A 14792-nucleotide genomic window follows, 5' to 3' on the forward strand; every position below is an offset into this window, starting at 1 on the left:
GGGAGAGGGAGGGAGCTGTGCACCTCTACACAAGCTACTCGGCATCTCTGAGACTCAGTTTCCTCATCTATAAAGGGGGATAATAGTAGTACCCACTTTGAATGGTAATGAAGAGGATTAATGAATAAACACACATGAAGCACTTAGAATGACATGCACATGGTAAGAAACCAGCAAGTGTGCACTTTTGTTAAGAGCATTTCCTTCTAATGACTGATTTCTATAATGAAGGACAAGCTCAAATCTGATGCAAGAGGAACTGAACAGCATTTGGCCTATTCTCTTGGGGAAGGAGAGAGGAGAAAAACAGTAGAAGCATCTTCATTGTTGCACGTTGTTGACGAATTAGAGGCCTTTGGGAAGAGAGTAAGGTCATCCCCTGCTCACCACAGGCTCTGATAAGAGGGCTGCAAAATCCCCTTGCATCCCCACGCAGGTACTGAACCAGGACCAAGGACAAAGAGCCTCCAGAAGGACTGGCTATTGCAAGCAAATGCCTTCTGGGGCAGATGGGCTCCTCTACACAAACTCTAAGAAAAATGTAAAAATGGTTGGGCAGAGAGCCTACTGATCTGAGAAATTCTCCCCCAGAAAAAGAGAGTACAAGACAGAACTAGAGCAATCATCTACAGTGGATTAGGAAAATAAATGCAAGTTAGTGTGTGAGAACAGCCTAGCTAAAAATACCCTAGCTGAAGTTGTGATAAGGGTTATCTGATCCTTTTTATAAACCATAGGTGTGACAGAGGGGTTACCCAGTTCATGGTGAAAGAGCCAACTAGAAAATAATGCTACCCACAGCTCAAGCTGGTGATAAGATGGGTCATGGGTCATCCTACTGAGCTCTGCCATCTGCTTCTTCAGGTCCACTTCCACCTTTTTTTCCCCTACAGGCTTAAGAATAAACAGACTTCTCTGAGAAAAAGAGAAGAGGGAGAACAAAAGCCAGTAGATTGCCTGATGTGGACTGAAGAAGAAAGTAGTAACTGGTGGGAGAACTGCTTTCGCTCTGAGTGGTGTCAGTGAGAGCTTGAGACTTAGTCAGGTGTTACAATCCATTGGGTGGGACTCCTGTCTTTAGAAATATCTAGGCTCAGAAAAACAAGATATGTCAATGCCTTCCTAAACATTGGATATCAGCTGTTACAAAATGGCAGCACGGTCACTGATAATAATTTATGGAGGGCCTCACTCTGCACCAGGCATTGTGTCAAGTGCTCACTCTCTCTCACACTTCAGGAAAAGTCTATGGGGTAGGTATTATTACTATTTTGCTCTCTAAATCTCAGTCTGAAAAGATTAAATAACTTCCCCAAGGTCACAAGATATTTCAGATCCCGGCTCACACCAACCGTATGTGCTCCAGAGAACCAGTTCCCTGCTTAAAGTTAGGGCACATCCCAGAGCACCTGGCCGGCTCAGTCAGGAAAGCATGCAACTTTTGATCTCAGGGTCATGAGTTGGATCCCCCCCATTGGGTGTAGAGATTACTTAAAAATAAAATCTTTAAAAAAAATTTCGGTAACTGGGTAATGGACATTAAGGAGGACACGAGATGGAATAAGCACTGGGTGTTATGTAAGACTGATAAATCACTGAACTCTACCTCTGAAAGTAATAATATATGTTAATTAATTGAATTTAAATTTTAAAAAAATTTTGGTGGTGCTAATACCCCTCTGTCCTTAGATTTCACATGCCCCACCTCTCCATTATTGCTCCATCTACATATTGCAAACAGGAGCCCAGGTAGACCCTAAAATTGGAAGTCTACACCTTCCTAGGAATCAAACACCGACTCCCTTTCTGGAAACCTCTCAGATAACACTGAACAATGACACCAGAAAAGCCCAGTGCTCATCAAAGGCACAGAGAGGCTAGGGTGCATGCATGCGTGTGTGTGTGTGTGTGTCCTGTGCCACTGCCCATCCCAACATCTAAAAGAGCTCCGGTTCTAGTACTCCTTGCCTCTCATCCTCACCTTATTCTTCTTGGAGGCCCTTCCCAACTTGTTTTTTGTTCAGACCCCACCATCACTTCTTTCCTTCCTTAGGTGTCAGCCATCTGCTTCACTTAGTCTTTTATTCTCTGCTTCTGCAGTTTGGGCTTTGTATCAGTCATCTATTGCTGTAATACTGCTCTGTAACAAACTTCCCCAAAACAAGTTTGTTTTGGCCCACAACAAGCATATATTTGACCACTCATGAATTTAGAGGCCTTCAAGGTCAATAAGCTTTAGACTACAAGTCAGCCTGGCTCCAAGGTGCAGCTCAGATTCAGATTTGCTCCCTGAGATGGGTCTCCCCAAGGCACACGCTTCTCATGTCCAATGGCATAAGCACAAAAGGACTAAGTGAAATGACATACTGTCACTTCCGCCCATATTCTGTTGGCCAAAACAAATTACATGGGAAAGACTAAAATCTCTGAAGGGAAGACATATACTCCATCCATATCATTGATGGGTAACACAGAATCAAATTGCACAGGATGTGGCTGTGTACTTTTAATACTGGGAGGGTACCGTGTGTTGAGGACAATAATTTGATCGAATGAACTTCATCCATCCTCAGTAGTCCCTCCAAAACACCCACGTGGTTTGAGGCTGTTTGTTGGTCCTTGTTACTGTAACTTTGTTAAAGATTTTATTTTTATTTATTTATTTGAGCCAGAGAGAGAGAGAACAAGCAGGGAGAGGGAGAGAGAGAGGGAGAGGGAGAGGGAGAGGGAGAGGGAGAGGGAGAGGGAGAGGGAGAGGGAGAAGCAGAGAGCCTGATGCAGGGCTCAATCCCAGGACCCCAAGATCATGACCTGAGCAAAGGCAGATGCTTAACAGACTGAGCCACCCAGGCACCCGGGTCCTTGTTACTGTAAAGTAGAGGGAGGGGCAGGCTCAGCGGTTTAGCGCCCCCTTCAGCCCAGGGCCTGGTCCTGGAGACTCGGGATCAAATCCCACGTCAGGCTCCCTACATTGAGCCTGTTTTGCTCTCTCCAGCTCTCTCTCTCTCTCTTTGTGTGTGTCTCTCATTAATAAATAAATAAAATCTTTTTTTTAAAAAAATAGAGGGAAACACACTTTCTCTCCTGTCTTCTCCAATTCCTGTGACAAAACTGTGATCCACTTTTCTGAGGCCTGGACTGCTCACTGGGTTCGTTCTATGGGGCTTTGGAGAGAGTAAGGCCTCACCTGCAGGGCTGCCCACTTCCTCCAAAACAAATGTCCTCATGATTCTTGTGCCCCAGAATAAGGCATGGACACATTCTCCCTACACACTCCAATCTTTTCAAATTCCTATTCTGCTTTCTCATTTCCCAGAAACACTCCAAACCAGATGTGCCATTCCCCCGGATGAAACAGGTCTTTAAAAGTTCCAAATGTTCCTTGCTCAGCTACCCAGGATTCAGATTTTGAGAAGGAATCGGGGCAGGCAAGAGGCAGAACTGCAGACTTTGCACATTTTTCTTTTAAGCAGAGACTCTTGAATACAAAGCCCTCATATTTAGGGAGCAAGTCTTTCAGAGCAAATGAGGAAGAAAAATTCAGAAATCATCACTATTGGAAGCAGCATCATTCAAACACAGCTTCGATTTATTCTAAAGGATGGCATTCAAACCACTACTTAACCAGATCCACTCAAGGGGAAGGAATCCATTTATTACTGTGACAGGCAAGAGACGTTAACCAGGAAGCCCACAGCCCCTGCTACTCACACTGGAGACCGTGGTCTGAAACTGAACCATTAGCTGCAGAGCAGTCTCTCCTGGTGATGACAGGAAATGAGAGAAAAATCTATGAGCACAGCCTTCAAGGCACCCTTGCTGGCTGGGGACTGTCATCACACAGCTGGACATTAATAAATTTACACCAGTAAAAAGAAATGAGAGGCACATCATGTCTAGTCTCAGAGCCAGAGCCAGTCCACTTCATATCAGAAGCCCATGGCCCTGTAGGAGGTCCCAGGAGGACTCAAATACATAGAGAAAGAAAGTAGAATGCTGACTGCCAGGCACTGGGGAGGGACAGAGGGAGCTGGTGTTTCCTGGGGACAGAGTTTCAGCTGAGATGGATAAAAATGTCCTGGAGAAGGGTGGTGGTGATGGTGGCACAGCACTGCAACTGCACTGAATGCCATCCAGTTGTACACTTAAGACAGTTAAAATGGTAAGTATGTAGCTTTTACAATAAAAATAAATATTTTAAGCCCACAATGATCAGAAAATCTGTCCAGCAGTTCACCTAAGTGCACTTTCTGCATCTATGTTATATTTCAATGACAAGGTTTAAAATGGTAGAGAAATAAATGTGAAGATGAGAGGAATCAGTCAGTTGGGCTCTGCCCCAGGCTCAGATCATGATCTCAGGGTCCTGGGATTGAGCCCCACATTGGCCTCCTTGCTCAGTGGGGAGTCTGCTTCTCCCTCTCCCTCCGCCTGCCACTCCCTCTGCTTGTGCTGTCAAATAAATTTTAAAAATTTTTAAATCTTTAAAGAGACGCCTGGGTGGCTCAGCAGTTGAGCATCTGCCTTTTGCCCAGGGTGTGATCCCGGGATCCGGAATCAACTCCCACATTGGGCTCCCTGCAGGGAGACTGCTTCTCCCTTGGGCTGTGTCTCTGCCTCTATCTCTCTCTCTCTGTGTGTCTCTCAAGAATAAATAAATCTTTTTAAAAGTTGGGCTGAATTTATTTTTAAAATCTTTTAAAAAATAATAATAAGTGCTGTGAAGGAAGTCAAACTGAGTAGAAGGACAGAAAACATGAAGGGGGAGATAGGGCTTGCTAGATGAGGCTGCAAATTTCACTCTTTCCTAAGAACATCAGAAAGCAATTTCATACTTCTTTTTTGTTGTTGTTCTGCAGGCAGCGATTAAATTAAAATTCAAGTACTTAGTACAGTGTGCCAAAGAGTTACTGCTCAATATATTTATCTATTATATCAAAGAGGACAATGTTCATTCCAAGTAAATAGAAGCTTTTTTATTTATAATTGAAATTTCATTTCAGCAAAATTCAAGGCTTTTTGTTTTGATATTTTATTTATTTCATTTTTAGGATCTTTTTTATCCTGCCACAGTGTTGCATGAAGAAAGAATATGATAAGTATTCCTTAAAAGTCATCGAAAAACATCTATATGTGTATATACGTGTGTGTATATATATGTGCGTGTGTACATACATATACACATGTATATGTATATGTGTGTGCACATATGTGGGGAGGGAGACAATCTTCCTTGAAATAAAATTTAAGCAATTTTCTTAAAAATCCATGACCAGGGCACCTGGGTGGCTCAGTGGTTGAGCGTCTGCCTTTGGCTCAGGTCATGATCCTGGGATCCTGGGACCGAGTCCCTCAGGGAGCCTGCTTCTCCCTCTGCCTATGTCTCTGCCTCTCTCTGGTGTCTCTCATGAATAAATAAATAAAATCTTAAAAAAAAAAAAAAAAAACATGACCACGGACGCCTGGGTGGATCAGTGGGTTAAGCATCTGACTTCAGCTCAGGTCATGATCTCAGGATCCTGGGATCGAGCTCCCCCCACTTCAATGGTGGCAGGCTCCCAGCTCTCAGTTCCCTGCTCAATGCTCAGCGGGGAGTCTGCTTCTCCTTCTCCCTCTGCCTGCCCCTCCCAGAGCTTGTGCTTTCTCTGTCTCACTCTCTCAAATAAATAAATAAAATCTTTTTAAAAAAATTCATGACCATATACTGCTAAATTTTGGCTTTAACTTAGGGCTCCACTGAAATCATACCCAAGTCTTAACTCCGGGTTAAGCAAAAAGTCTGGGGTGAGATCCCAAGGAAGCTAGCCTCCAATCCCAGTTCAGGGAATGACAGCTCTCCTGACTGCTCTACTCTCTTTCCTAACTTCTCTGTGTTCTGCAGCTCACCTCTTCACCCCTCTACCCCAACTACCACAATCTGGATGCTTCCCCTGAGTTAATACTGTCTGGGGAAAAGAAAATGTCAAGTGTCTTTCAGGCATCAATATTTCTCAAGACTACTCCAAAGTAATTAATTCCTGCCTTTCTTTCTCAGGCTGCCAAGTGCCATCTAATACCTTCGATTTATCATTCCCTACAGTCCCCTGCTCCAGTGAGGGTAACATCATCATCCACAGAACTGACAACCAGAGTTAAATAGCTTTCCCGTTATCTATCAGCCTGTCATTGAGGGTGAGAGAGGGAGCCAACTCGTGCTTTTGAAAGCACAGATCTAATTTCTGAGGCCCCTGGCCACTCCTTCAGCTTTTACCATTACTTAACGATGAAAGAACAGACACTATTAGCTAAAGACCCTTCTCATTGCTGGATGATATATCCTGAGTAACGTCTGCTTACCCACATCCTACCCTAAAGTTTGCTGGAATCTGTCTCATGCATGGGAAGATCCTGGATGAAGAAGGAAAGGACAAAGAGGGAAGCTCAAGATATCAGTTACATCTCTTTAAGATTTTATATTTTTAAAGATTTTATTTATTTATTCATGAGAGACAGAGAGAGAGAGAGAGGCAGAAACATAGGCAGAGGGAGAACCAGGCTCCATGCAGGAAGCCTGACATGGAACTCGATCCCAGGACCCCAGGATCATGCCCTGGGCTGAAGGCAGGGGCTAAACCGCTGAGCCACCCAGGGATCTCCATCAGCTACATCTCTTAAGACAGAGAAGCCTCTGAACGGGCTTTTCAGCTTCAGCTTCCATGACACACAAATACTCCTCTCTCTGAGGAGAGCACAACACTTCCAGGAGCTAGAACAATGGCCAGCAAAGCTTCCACTCAGCCTTAGGACTCTGCTTGCACGTCCCCCCAGAGAGCCTCACCTGATGCCTCAAGTCAGGGTTGGGTGTGTGCCCACCAACGTGGATCATTTTTTATAACCACATGCTCATCTGTCAGTGTCCCTGTACATCCTTCATTGACTATGAGCTCCCTGAGGACAAAGACCCTGTTGGCACGTTCCATAAATATTTGTGGGACTGAACTGAATTTACATCCTCTCCATATTACATCAACCAAGTGGAGTATACTCCTTTTTCTGCCAGCATTTAGAAAGTTTCCAGGGATGTTTCCAAATAAAGTTGCCCCTATTAGGCTTCAAATTTTGTTACTGAACTCTTCCTAAAATGCTCTGAATATTTCCTTGATTTGTTAACAAAATACAGCGAATAAAATGTAACCTTTCCTTGACGTCCTGGGGATATTCATTGGCTTGTGAGTTTGGCTGCTTTAAGAGAGAGACTTAAAATGGCTTAAACAAGGGACATCTGGGTGACTCAGTGATTGAGCACCTGCCTTCAGCCCAGGGCGTGATCCTGGAGACCCAGGATCGAGTCCCACATCAGGCTCCCTGCATGGAGCCTGCTTCTCCCTCTGCCTGTGTCTCTGCCTCTCTCTGTGTGTCTCTATGAATAAATAAATAAAATATTTTTTTAATTTTTATTTATTTATGATAGTCACAGAGAGAGAGAGAGAGAGGCAGAGACACAGGCAGAGAGAGAAGCAGGCTCCATGCACCGGGAGCCCGACGTGGGATTCGATCCCGGGTCTCCAGGATCGCGCCCTGGGCCAAAGGCAGGCGCCAAACCGCTGCGCCACCCAGGGATCCCTAAATAAAATATTTTTAAAAAATAAAGATAAAATGGCTTAAACAAGAAAGTTTGTTCTCTTGCCTGGAACAATGCAGGAATGATTATTCAAGGGTGCCCGTGGTGACTCCACAGGGTCCGGGTAAATCTGCTTTCAGCCCTTATGATTATCCCTGGGGGTTTCTCTTCTTCCCCACTCTGGCCCCTAAGACCACATCCCAGCCCATGGAGAGGAAACAGCAGAGGGCAGAGCCTGTGTGACAGGCACATCTCACTTCTAGTCTGGGGGCCAAAATTTAGCCTCTCAACCATGTTTAGCAATAAGAGACTCAGCAGCTGCAGTCCATGGGAAATTGGGGTGTGTTCTAGTACTAGGAGAGAGATTAGGGGAAATGGAACTTTGGGGACAGCTTATAGTACCTGCCACAGCCATCTTTTATAAATCCTCATCACGGCTTTATCCCGCGCTTTGTTGTTTCCTGTGAGGACAACCGAACCGTGCAGGGCTGACTTCTGGCAAGGACCCAGACTGCTCAGGGTTGCAGGTTCTTCTGTTTCATCACCATGAAGCCATCTCTTGGTGTTACGAACATGCTTGTTACTAGTGGCCCCACTTCTTATTGTGCTGAGAGCTGGGAAACCAACTAGCCAAGCTTTTTAGAAGTACATGTTTTAAACACATGTGTGCACGCACACAAATAACACACTCAGCCAGGAAGTCAAGAGAGGTGGTTGCCTCGGTTAAAATTTCTGCTCCTGCTCTAGGGCAGCCCGGGTGGCTCAGCGGTTTAGCACCGCCTTCAACCCAGGGCATGATCATGGAGACCCGGGATTGAGTCCCGCGTCGGGCTCCCTGCATGGAGCCTGCTTCTCCCTCTGCCTGTGTGTCTCTCTCTCTCTCTCTCTCTCTCATGAATAAGTAAATAAAACCTTAAAAAAAAAAATTCTGCTCTATCGGGAGCCAGGCTGCCTAAGTTCAAATTTCTGCTCTATCTCACTATCTGTATGCCCTTAAGCAAGTCACTTAACCTCTCTCAGTTTCTTCATCCATAAAATGGGAACAATAATAGCAATTTCCTCATTGGGTTGTGAGGATTAACTAAGTTATTATATATAAAGCATGCTACCTGTTACATAATAAGTGCCCAATAAGGGAAAGCTATTATTTTTTTAATATTTTATTTATTTATTCATGAGAGACACGGAGAGAGAGGTAGAGACATAGGCAGGGGGAGAAGCAGCCTCCCCGTGGGGAGACCAATGCGGGACTTGATCCCAGGACCCCAGGATCACGCCCTGAGCCAAAGGCAGATGTTCAACCAGTGAGCCACCCAAGCATCCCAGGAAAGCTATTATTATTAATATAAAATAAGTTACTGATTCCACAGGCCCTGAGTGAGGATGGGAAAGAGCCTTCTTTGAACTGAACTTCTTGAGCTTTATGGCTGCACTTCTCACTGCTCAGGGCATCCTTCTCACCCACATGCTCTGGGCTGGGTTCCAGATGGCTAAAGTCACTAGAAGCTAGACAGCCAGAGCAATGGAGTGTCAATGGAAATCAGAATCAATTTGAATTTTGATGTTTTATCTCACGCACATCCTGCATCCATTTCTTAATAGCATCTCAGAGACAATAGAGTAAGCGGAGAGCAAATGAAAATTGCATTAATGTTAGGATTCCTAATTCTCTGTTTAGTTTTCCATTCTCCAGACATCCTTGCAGACAGGCAGAAGCCCCATTTCCAGAAAGGATAATGGAAGTCTGTGTTCTAATTTATTCAATACTTTTTGCGGAAAGGCTTCTTGTCAGAAGTCTCTAGCCCAAAGCCACAATGACTATCTGCAACCCTAAAAGCTCAAGTGACAAGGAGGGAGCCACAGGGAAGTCAGATACTCTGGCAAGTGAGCAGATTTGATTCCCAGGAACCACAAACATCACATAATGCCTGCTTTTGGAGCATGTGCTCTAGAAGACAACATTATTCTGCATCCCCCAAATTCCACAAAGGCCAGGGTCTGCCCAGATTCCTTTGTGAAAGGGGAAGCATGTGATGATAAACATACCTATAGAATAAACAAATGAACAAATTTTTTTTTAAAGTAAAGAGAAATAAAACCAGTATCAAAGTAATGTACCTTGATAGTAGAGCCACATACACGACACTTGTTAGGACACAGAGTCTGGGGATGTCTGGGTGGCTCAGTCGGTTGACTGCCTGACTCTTGATTTTGGCTCAGGTCATGATCTCAAGAGTTGTGAGATCAAGCCCTGCATCAGGCTCCTCTGCTGGGCGTGGAGCTTGCTTAAGATTCTCTCTCTCCCTTTCCCTCTGCCCCTTCCCCAGCTCACTCTCTGTCTCTCTCAAAAATAAATAGATATTTATATAAAATATAAATATAAAAATAAAGATTTATTTATTACTTATTTATAAATATTTTTATTTATTTAGATATTTATTATTTTATTTATTTAAATAAAAAATAAAAAGATCCTCTCAAGAAGAGAAAAATACACTCACAGGACACCTGGCCATGATCAACACTGATAAGAGAATAGATTTTTACTCATGCAGCCCCTAAGAAAACTGCTCAGGTACTTCCACCAGCAAGAATTGTGGGCTAGTCAAACCTACTGCTGAGCAACAAGGACGGGCTCATAGACATGCTCTCTGTACATTGTTTTTTGTTTTGTTTTTTTAAGAAAAAAACATTATTTATTTATTCATGAGAGACACAGAGAGAGCGTCAGAGGCACAGGCAGAGGGAGAAGCAGGACTTTTCTTCTCCTCCGATGTGGGACTCGATCCCAGGATCCAGGGATCACACCCTGAGCCAAAGGCAGATGCTCAACCACTGAGCCACCCAGGTACACACCTCTCTGTATCTACATTGTTAAAATGAAAACCACAGGCCCAAAATGGGATCACGTAGGTTAAGGCCCCAAGTTGGTAAACCTAGACTTAGTACCTAACCTAACTGCACTTTCAACCCCCCAGAAATGTGACCTTTAACCAGTCAACACAGGAATTTCCTGTGCAGCCCTAAGAAATTTGCTGATGGCTGCCTTTGGTTCCCCTTAGGAGGGCAACCTTGCATAAAACAATGGATTCTTTGCCCATAAGTTCCTTGTTTCTGCTCCCTCTCTACCTTTAAAACATTTCCTTTTCTATAGCCCTTTGAAGCTCTCCTCTACTTGCTAGATGGGATGCTGTCCTATTGATGAATCAGTTAATAAAACCAATTAGATCTTTAGAAGTTCCTCCATTGAATTTTTGTTATTTAACATCTTAACCCCTCTTCCAGCCCCCCTCACAGCACCAGAGCATCTCAGACCTATGACGGAAAGGTAGTTTCCCACACCACACAAACTCATCACTTACAATTACACTTACATGATGCTACTCAGTCTTCAGCTTTTCTACATTGCACATGCACTCCTTCTGAAATTAGAAAAAATTTAATAAATATGACTTTCTACAAATCAGTAAGTGATGATGCACCATTATCATGTGGCCTACAAGCTTTGTGCCTGTTTCCCCATTGTCTAAAATGAAGATCTCTAAAATCATCCTATTTCAGATGCATTTCACAATATGTTACAAATATCAGAAAACTTTACCCCCTAAACAGTTCAGCATGCATGTCATCAACTAGACTCAATATTGGTTCAGTGTGTTTTTTTTTTTTAATTACACACAGTGAAATGTTTTGACACAAGTCTTGACAAACGCCTACAATACCTCAGCTAGCCAAGATTGTGATGTTGCACAATTTTCTATCTGCCAGTCAGGTAAAGGCTGCTTTGTTAGGGGTTGCAGCTGGGGTGGTGAGAGAAAATCCCATCAGACTCAACATTAGTGAAAAGTGGATACTTGATTTAGCTCAGACCAAAGATGCACTATAGGAATAGAATGTTATGGAAAAATGCCACTTTCCAAAGCATCAAAAATAGTTCCATGTACCAGCTGGGAAGGGTAAGTGGGAGGCATGCAAAACTCACAGGATTAAAATTCAAACAGAAGCTATAGAGACCATAAACTCTGAAAAGGATCTGACTTAAATAGTCTGGGTGCTCAACTGGCTATCTATCTCTACAATTATCTTTTCTTCTTTCTTAGCACCTCCCGCCCCTAACCATGCGTTACTTTTTTTTTTTTTTAGATTTTATTTATTTATTCATGAGAGACACACAGAGAGAGGCGGAGACATAGGCAGAGGGAGAAGCAGGCTCCATGCAGGGAGCCGGATGCAGAACTCAATCCCAGGACCCCAGAATCACACCTGAGCCGAAGGCAGGCACTCAATTACTGAGGCACCCAGGTGCCCCCTCCAACCATGGGTTACTTTATGTACCTCTGACTCCTGCTACAGGTAGCATACAAAGGTGTGGTTAAGAAATCATTGAAAATACCCACAAGATAACTGACTTAAGATGTCACAACCTAATCCATTGTGTCACGTGGAGTAAAAATCTGTTAACAAAAGAAATGTAGTGTCTAGAAAGGAGAAGACCACAGATCAAGAATATGAGAATGTGTCTCCAGCCCCATCCAGGGGAGATTGTGCTAAGTCCAGTCAAGGCACACATTCCAGTTGGATTTGCATCTAACCCCCTAAGTCAACGTCAGCCACTAACCCATCATCACAGTCATTCCCCTCACTCCCCTTGCTATATGTTTCTCTACTCATTAAGGAGGCTTCTGAAGATACTTGTTTCTCAAGCCCGCAGGAAAGAAAATGCAATGGCCATCTGTCCCAAGCATCTGATCCATTTGGCAATTCCAGATCTACCATTCTGGTTTGTTAGCAATCTCCTGTGAAGTGGACTAGCAGGATCTGGGCACACATGGGACACTCAGATGTTTTCATTTCTAGATTTCCAATCATGAAAACCAAACTCTAGCTCTAGTATCTCATGCCATTTGGAAATCCTGCCTAAGTGGTCAGCTGAACTTCACTAGCTCACATTGCTGTTGGCTCTCTCCGGCTTTAAGTGCCTAAGACAACAGGAAAACAAGTAAGTAATATACGTAATCTCCTTGCCCAGAGACATTCAAAGGTAGATTCTAATTACCCACCTTCTTTCCCACTCTCCATACCTGGTCCCCTTGATCCCCTTACTCTTTCCTGTCCCACCTCAGCACACATGAACCTCTAGGGTCCTAGTTCCAGGCCAGTTGGTCCCACTTAGTTACCCCCTGAGGCCTCTGCATTGTTGGAGGGGGTACTCTCAGCCTCTCGGGTCCCCATTCACTAAAGGACTCTCACTCCTTCACAGCAAACCTTCCCCGAGACAAATAAAATTTCCCCCAAGAAAAAATTACGAAAACTTCAAATACAGAGAAAAGTTGAAAGAATGATACAGTAAGCGCTCATATACTCATCACCTAGATTCTGTAATTGTTAACATTTGTCTGTATGTGCCCCATCCCTTCATCACACATCTACACCTTTCATCAATGAATCCATTCTATTTCTGACGGGATTCAAAGTAAGTTGCAAATATCAGGACACTCCATTCCACTCCTAAACACTTTGGCATGCTTATCATCAACTAGATTCTTTCTGTTTCAGTATTTTTTTAAAGCTTTTATTTATTTGAGAGAGAGAGCATGAGCAGAGGGGGAGGGGAAGAGGGAGAGGGAGAAGCAGACTCTCCATTGAGCAAGGGGCCCGATACCGGGGCTCAATGCCTGAGATCATGACCTGAACCACCCAGGCACCCCTAAGGGCTTTTTTTAAAAACCTTTCTACCCTTTATTCTTGCTAACAAAAATGGTTCATGGGGTACCTAGGTGGCTCAGGCAGTTAAGTGTCAGATTTATGATTTCAAGTCCTGAGATCAAGTCCCAGAATGGAACTCTGCACCAAGTTTGGAGTCTGCTTGAGATTCTCTCCCTGTCCCTCTCCCTCTGCCCCTCCCTGCCACCCCAGCTCTCATGCATGCATGCACTTGTGTGCACAAGCTCTCTCTCTCTAAAAAAAAAAAAACCTAAAATAATTTTTTAAAAGTTCAATTCTTCTTGCACGTTTAGTGTTGTGTTTTGTTACTGTGTGCTCACTTCAGTAGCATATGTACTAAAACTAAAATGATACAGAAATTAGCATGGCCTCTGCACGAGTATCACATGCAAATTTGCAAAACATTCCATATTTTTTTTTAAATTAGCATGGCCTCTGCATGAGTATCACATGCAAATTTGCAAAACATTCCAAATTTTTTTTTAAATTTAAAATTTTTTTTTAAATTTTTAAAAAATTTTTTTTAATTTTTTAAAACTATAATTTTTTTAAAAATTATTTTTTAAAATATTGTGGTAACACCTTACATCCATTAGGATGGCTTCTACCAGAAAATAAATGTTAGGCGTATGGGGACCCTGGTGCACTGTTGATGAATGTAAAGCAGCCACTGTGGAAAACTGTACAGAGCTTCCTCAAAAAATTAGAAATACTGTAAGATCCAGCAATTCCACTTCTGGGGTTATACCCAAAAGGACTGCAGCAGAGTCACAAAGATATATTTGTACATCCATGTTCAGAGCAGCATTAGTCACAATAGCTAAAACGTGGAAGCAATCCAAGTGTCCAGTGGATAAAGAAAATATGGTCTATACATAGAGTGGAATATTATCCAGCCTTAAAAGGGCAGGAAATTCTGACATACGCTACAACCTGGATAAACCTTGGGGACATTATGCTAAGTGAAAGAAACCAAACACAAAGGCAAATCCTGTATGAGTCTACTCACATGTGATACCTCGAGTCATCAAATCCATACAGGTATCAAGTGGAATGATAGTTGCCAGGGGCTGGGGCAAATGGGGAGTTACTGTTTAAATGAAAAAATTTTAGATTTATACAATGAAGAATTCTGAAGATGGGTGGTTGTACAGCATGAATGTCCTTTTTTAAAAATATTTTAATTATTTATTCATGAGAGACAGAGAGAGAGAGAGAGAGGCAGAAACATAAGCAGAGGGAAAAGCAAACTCCCCACAAGGAGCCCAATGTGGGACTCGATCCTGGATCCCAGGATCACATCCTGAGCTGGAGGCAGACACTCAACCACTGAGCCACTCAGGTGTCCCCATGAATGCCCTTAATAGCACCAAACTATACACATAAAAATGGTTAAGATGGTCAATTTTCATATGTTTTTCACTGCATTAAAAAATTGGAAAAGGCAGCCTGGATGGCTCAGCGGTTT

General features: G+C 43.3%; 1 non-coding gene across 1 annotated transcript; it reads left to right on the forward strand.

Annotated features, from left to right (window-relative positions):
* Nucleotides 1-13636: 13636 nt before the first annotated feature.
* Nucleotides 13637-13740, forward strand: LOC140637422 (U6 spliceosomal RNA). Its single transcript, XR_012034541.1, has one exon. It is a non-coding gene; the product is annotated as a U6 spliceosomal RNA (small nuclear RNA).
* Nucleotides 13741-14792: the final 1052 nt, after the last annotated feature.

Source organism: Canis lupus, chromosome 7 (genome assembly GCF_048164855.1).
Source record: "Canis lupus baileyi chromosome 7, mCanLup2.hap1, whole genome shotgun sequence".
Lineage (NCBI taxonomy): Eukaryota > Metazoa > Chordata > Mammalia > Carnivora > Canidae > Canis > Canis lupus.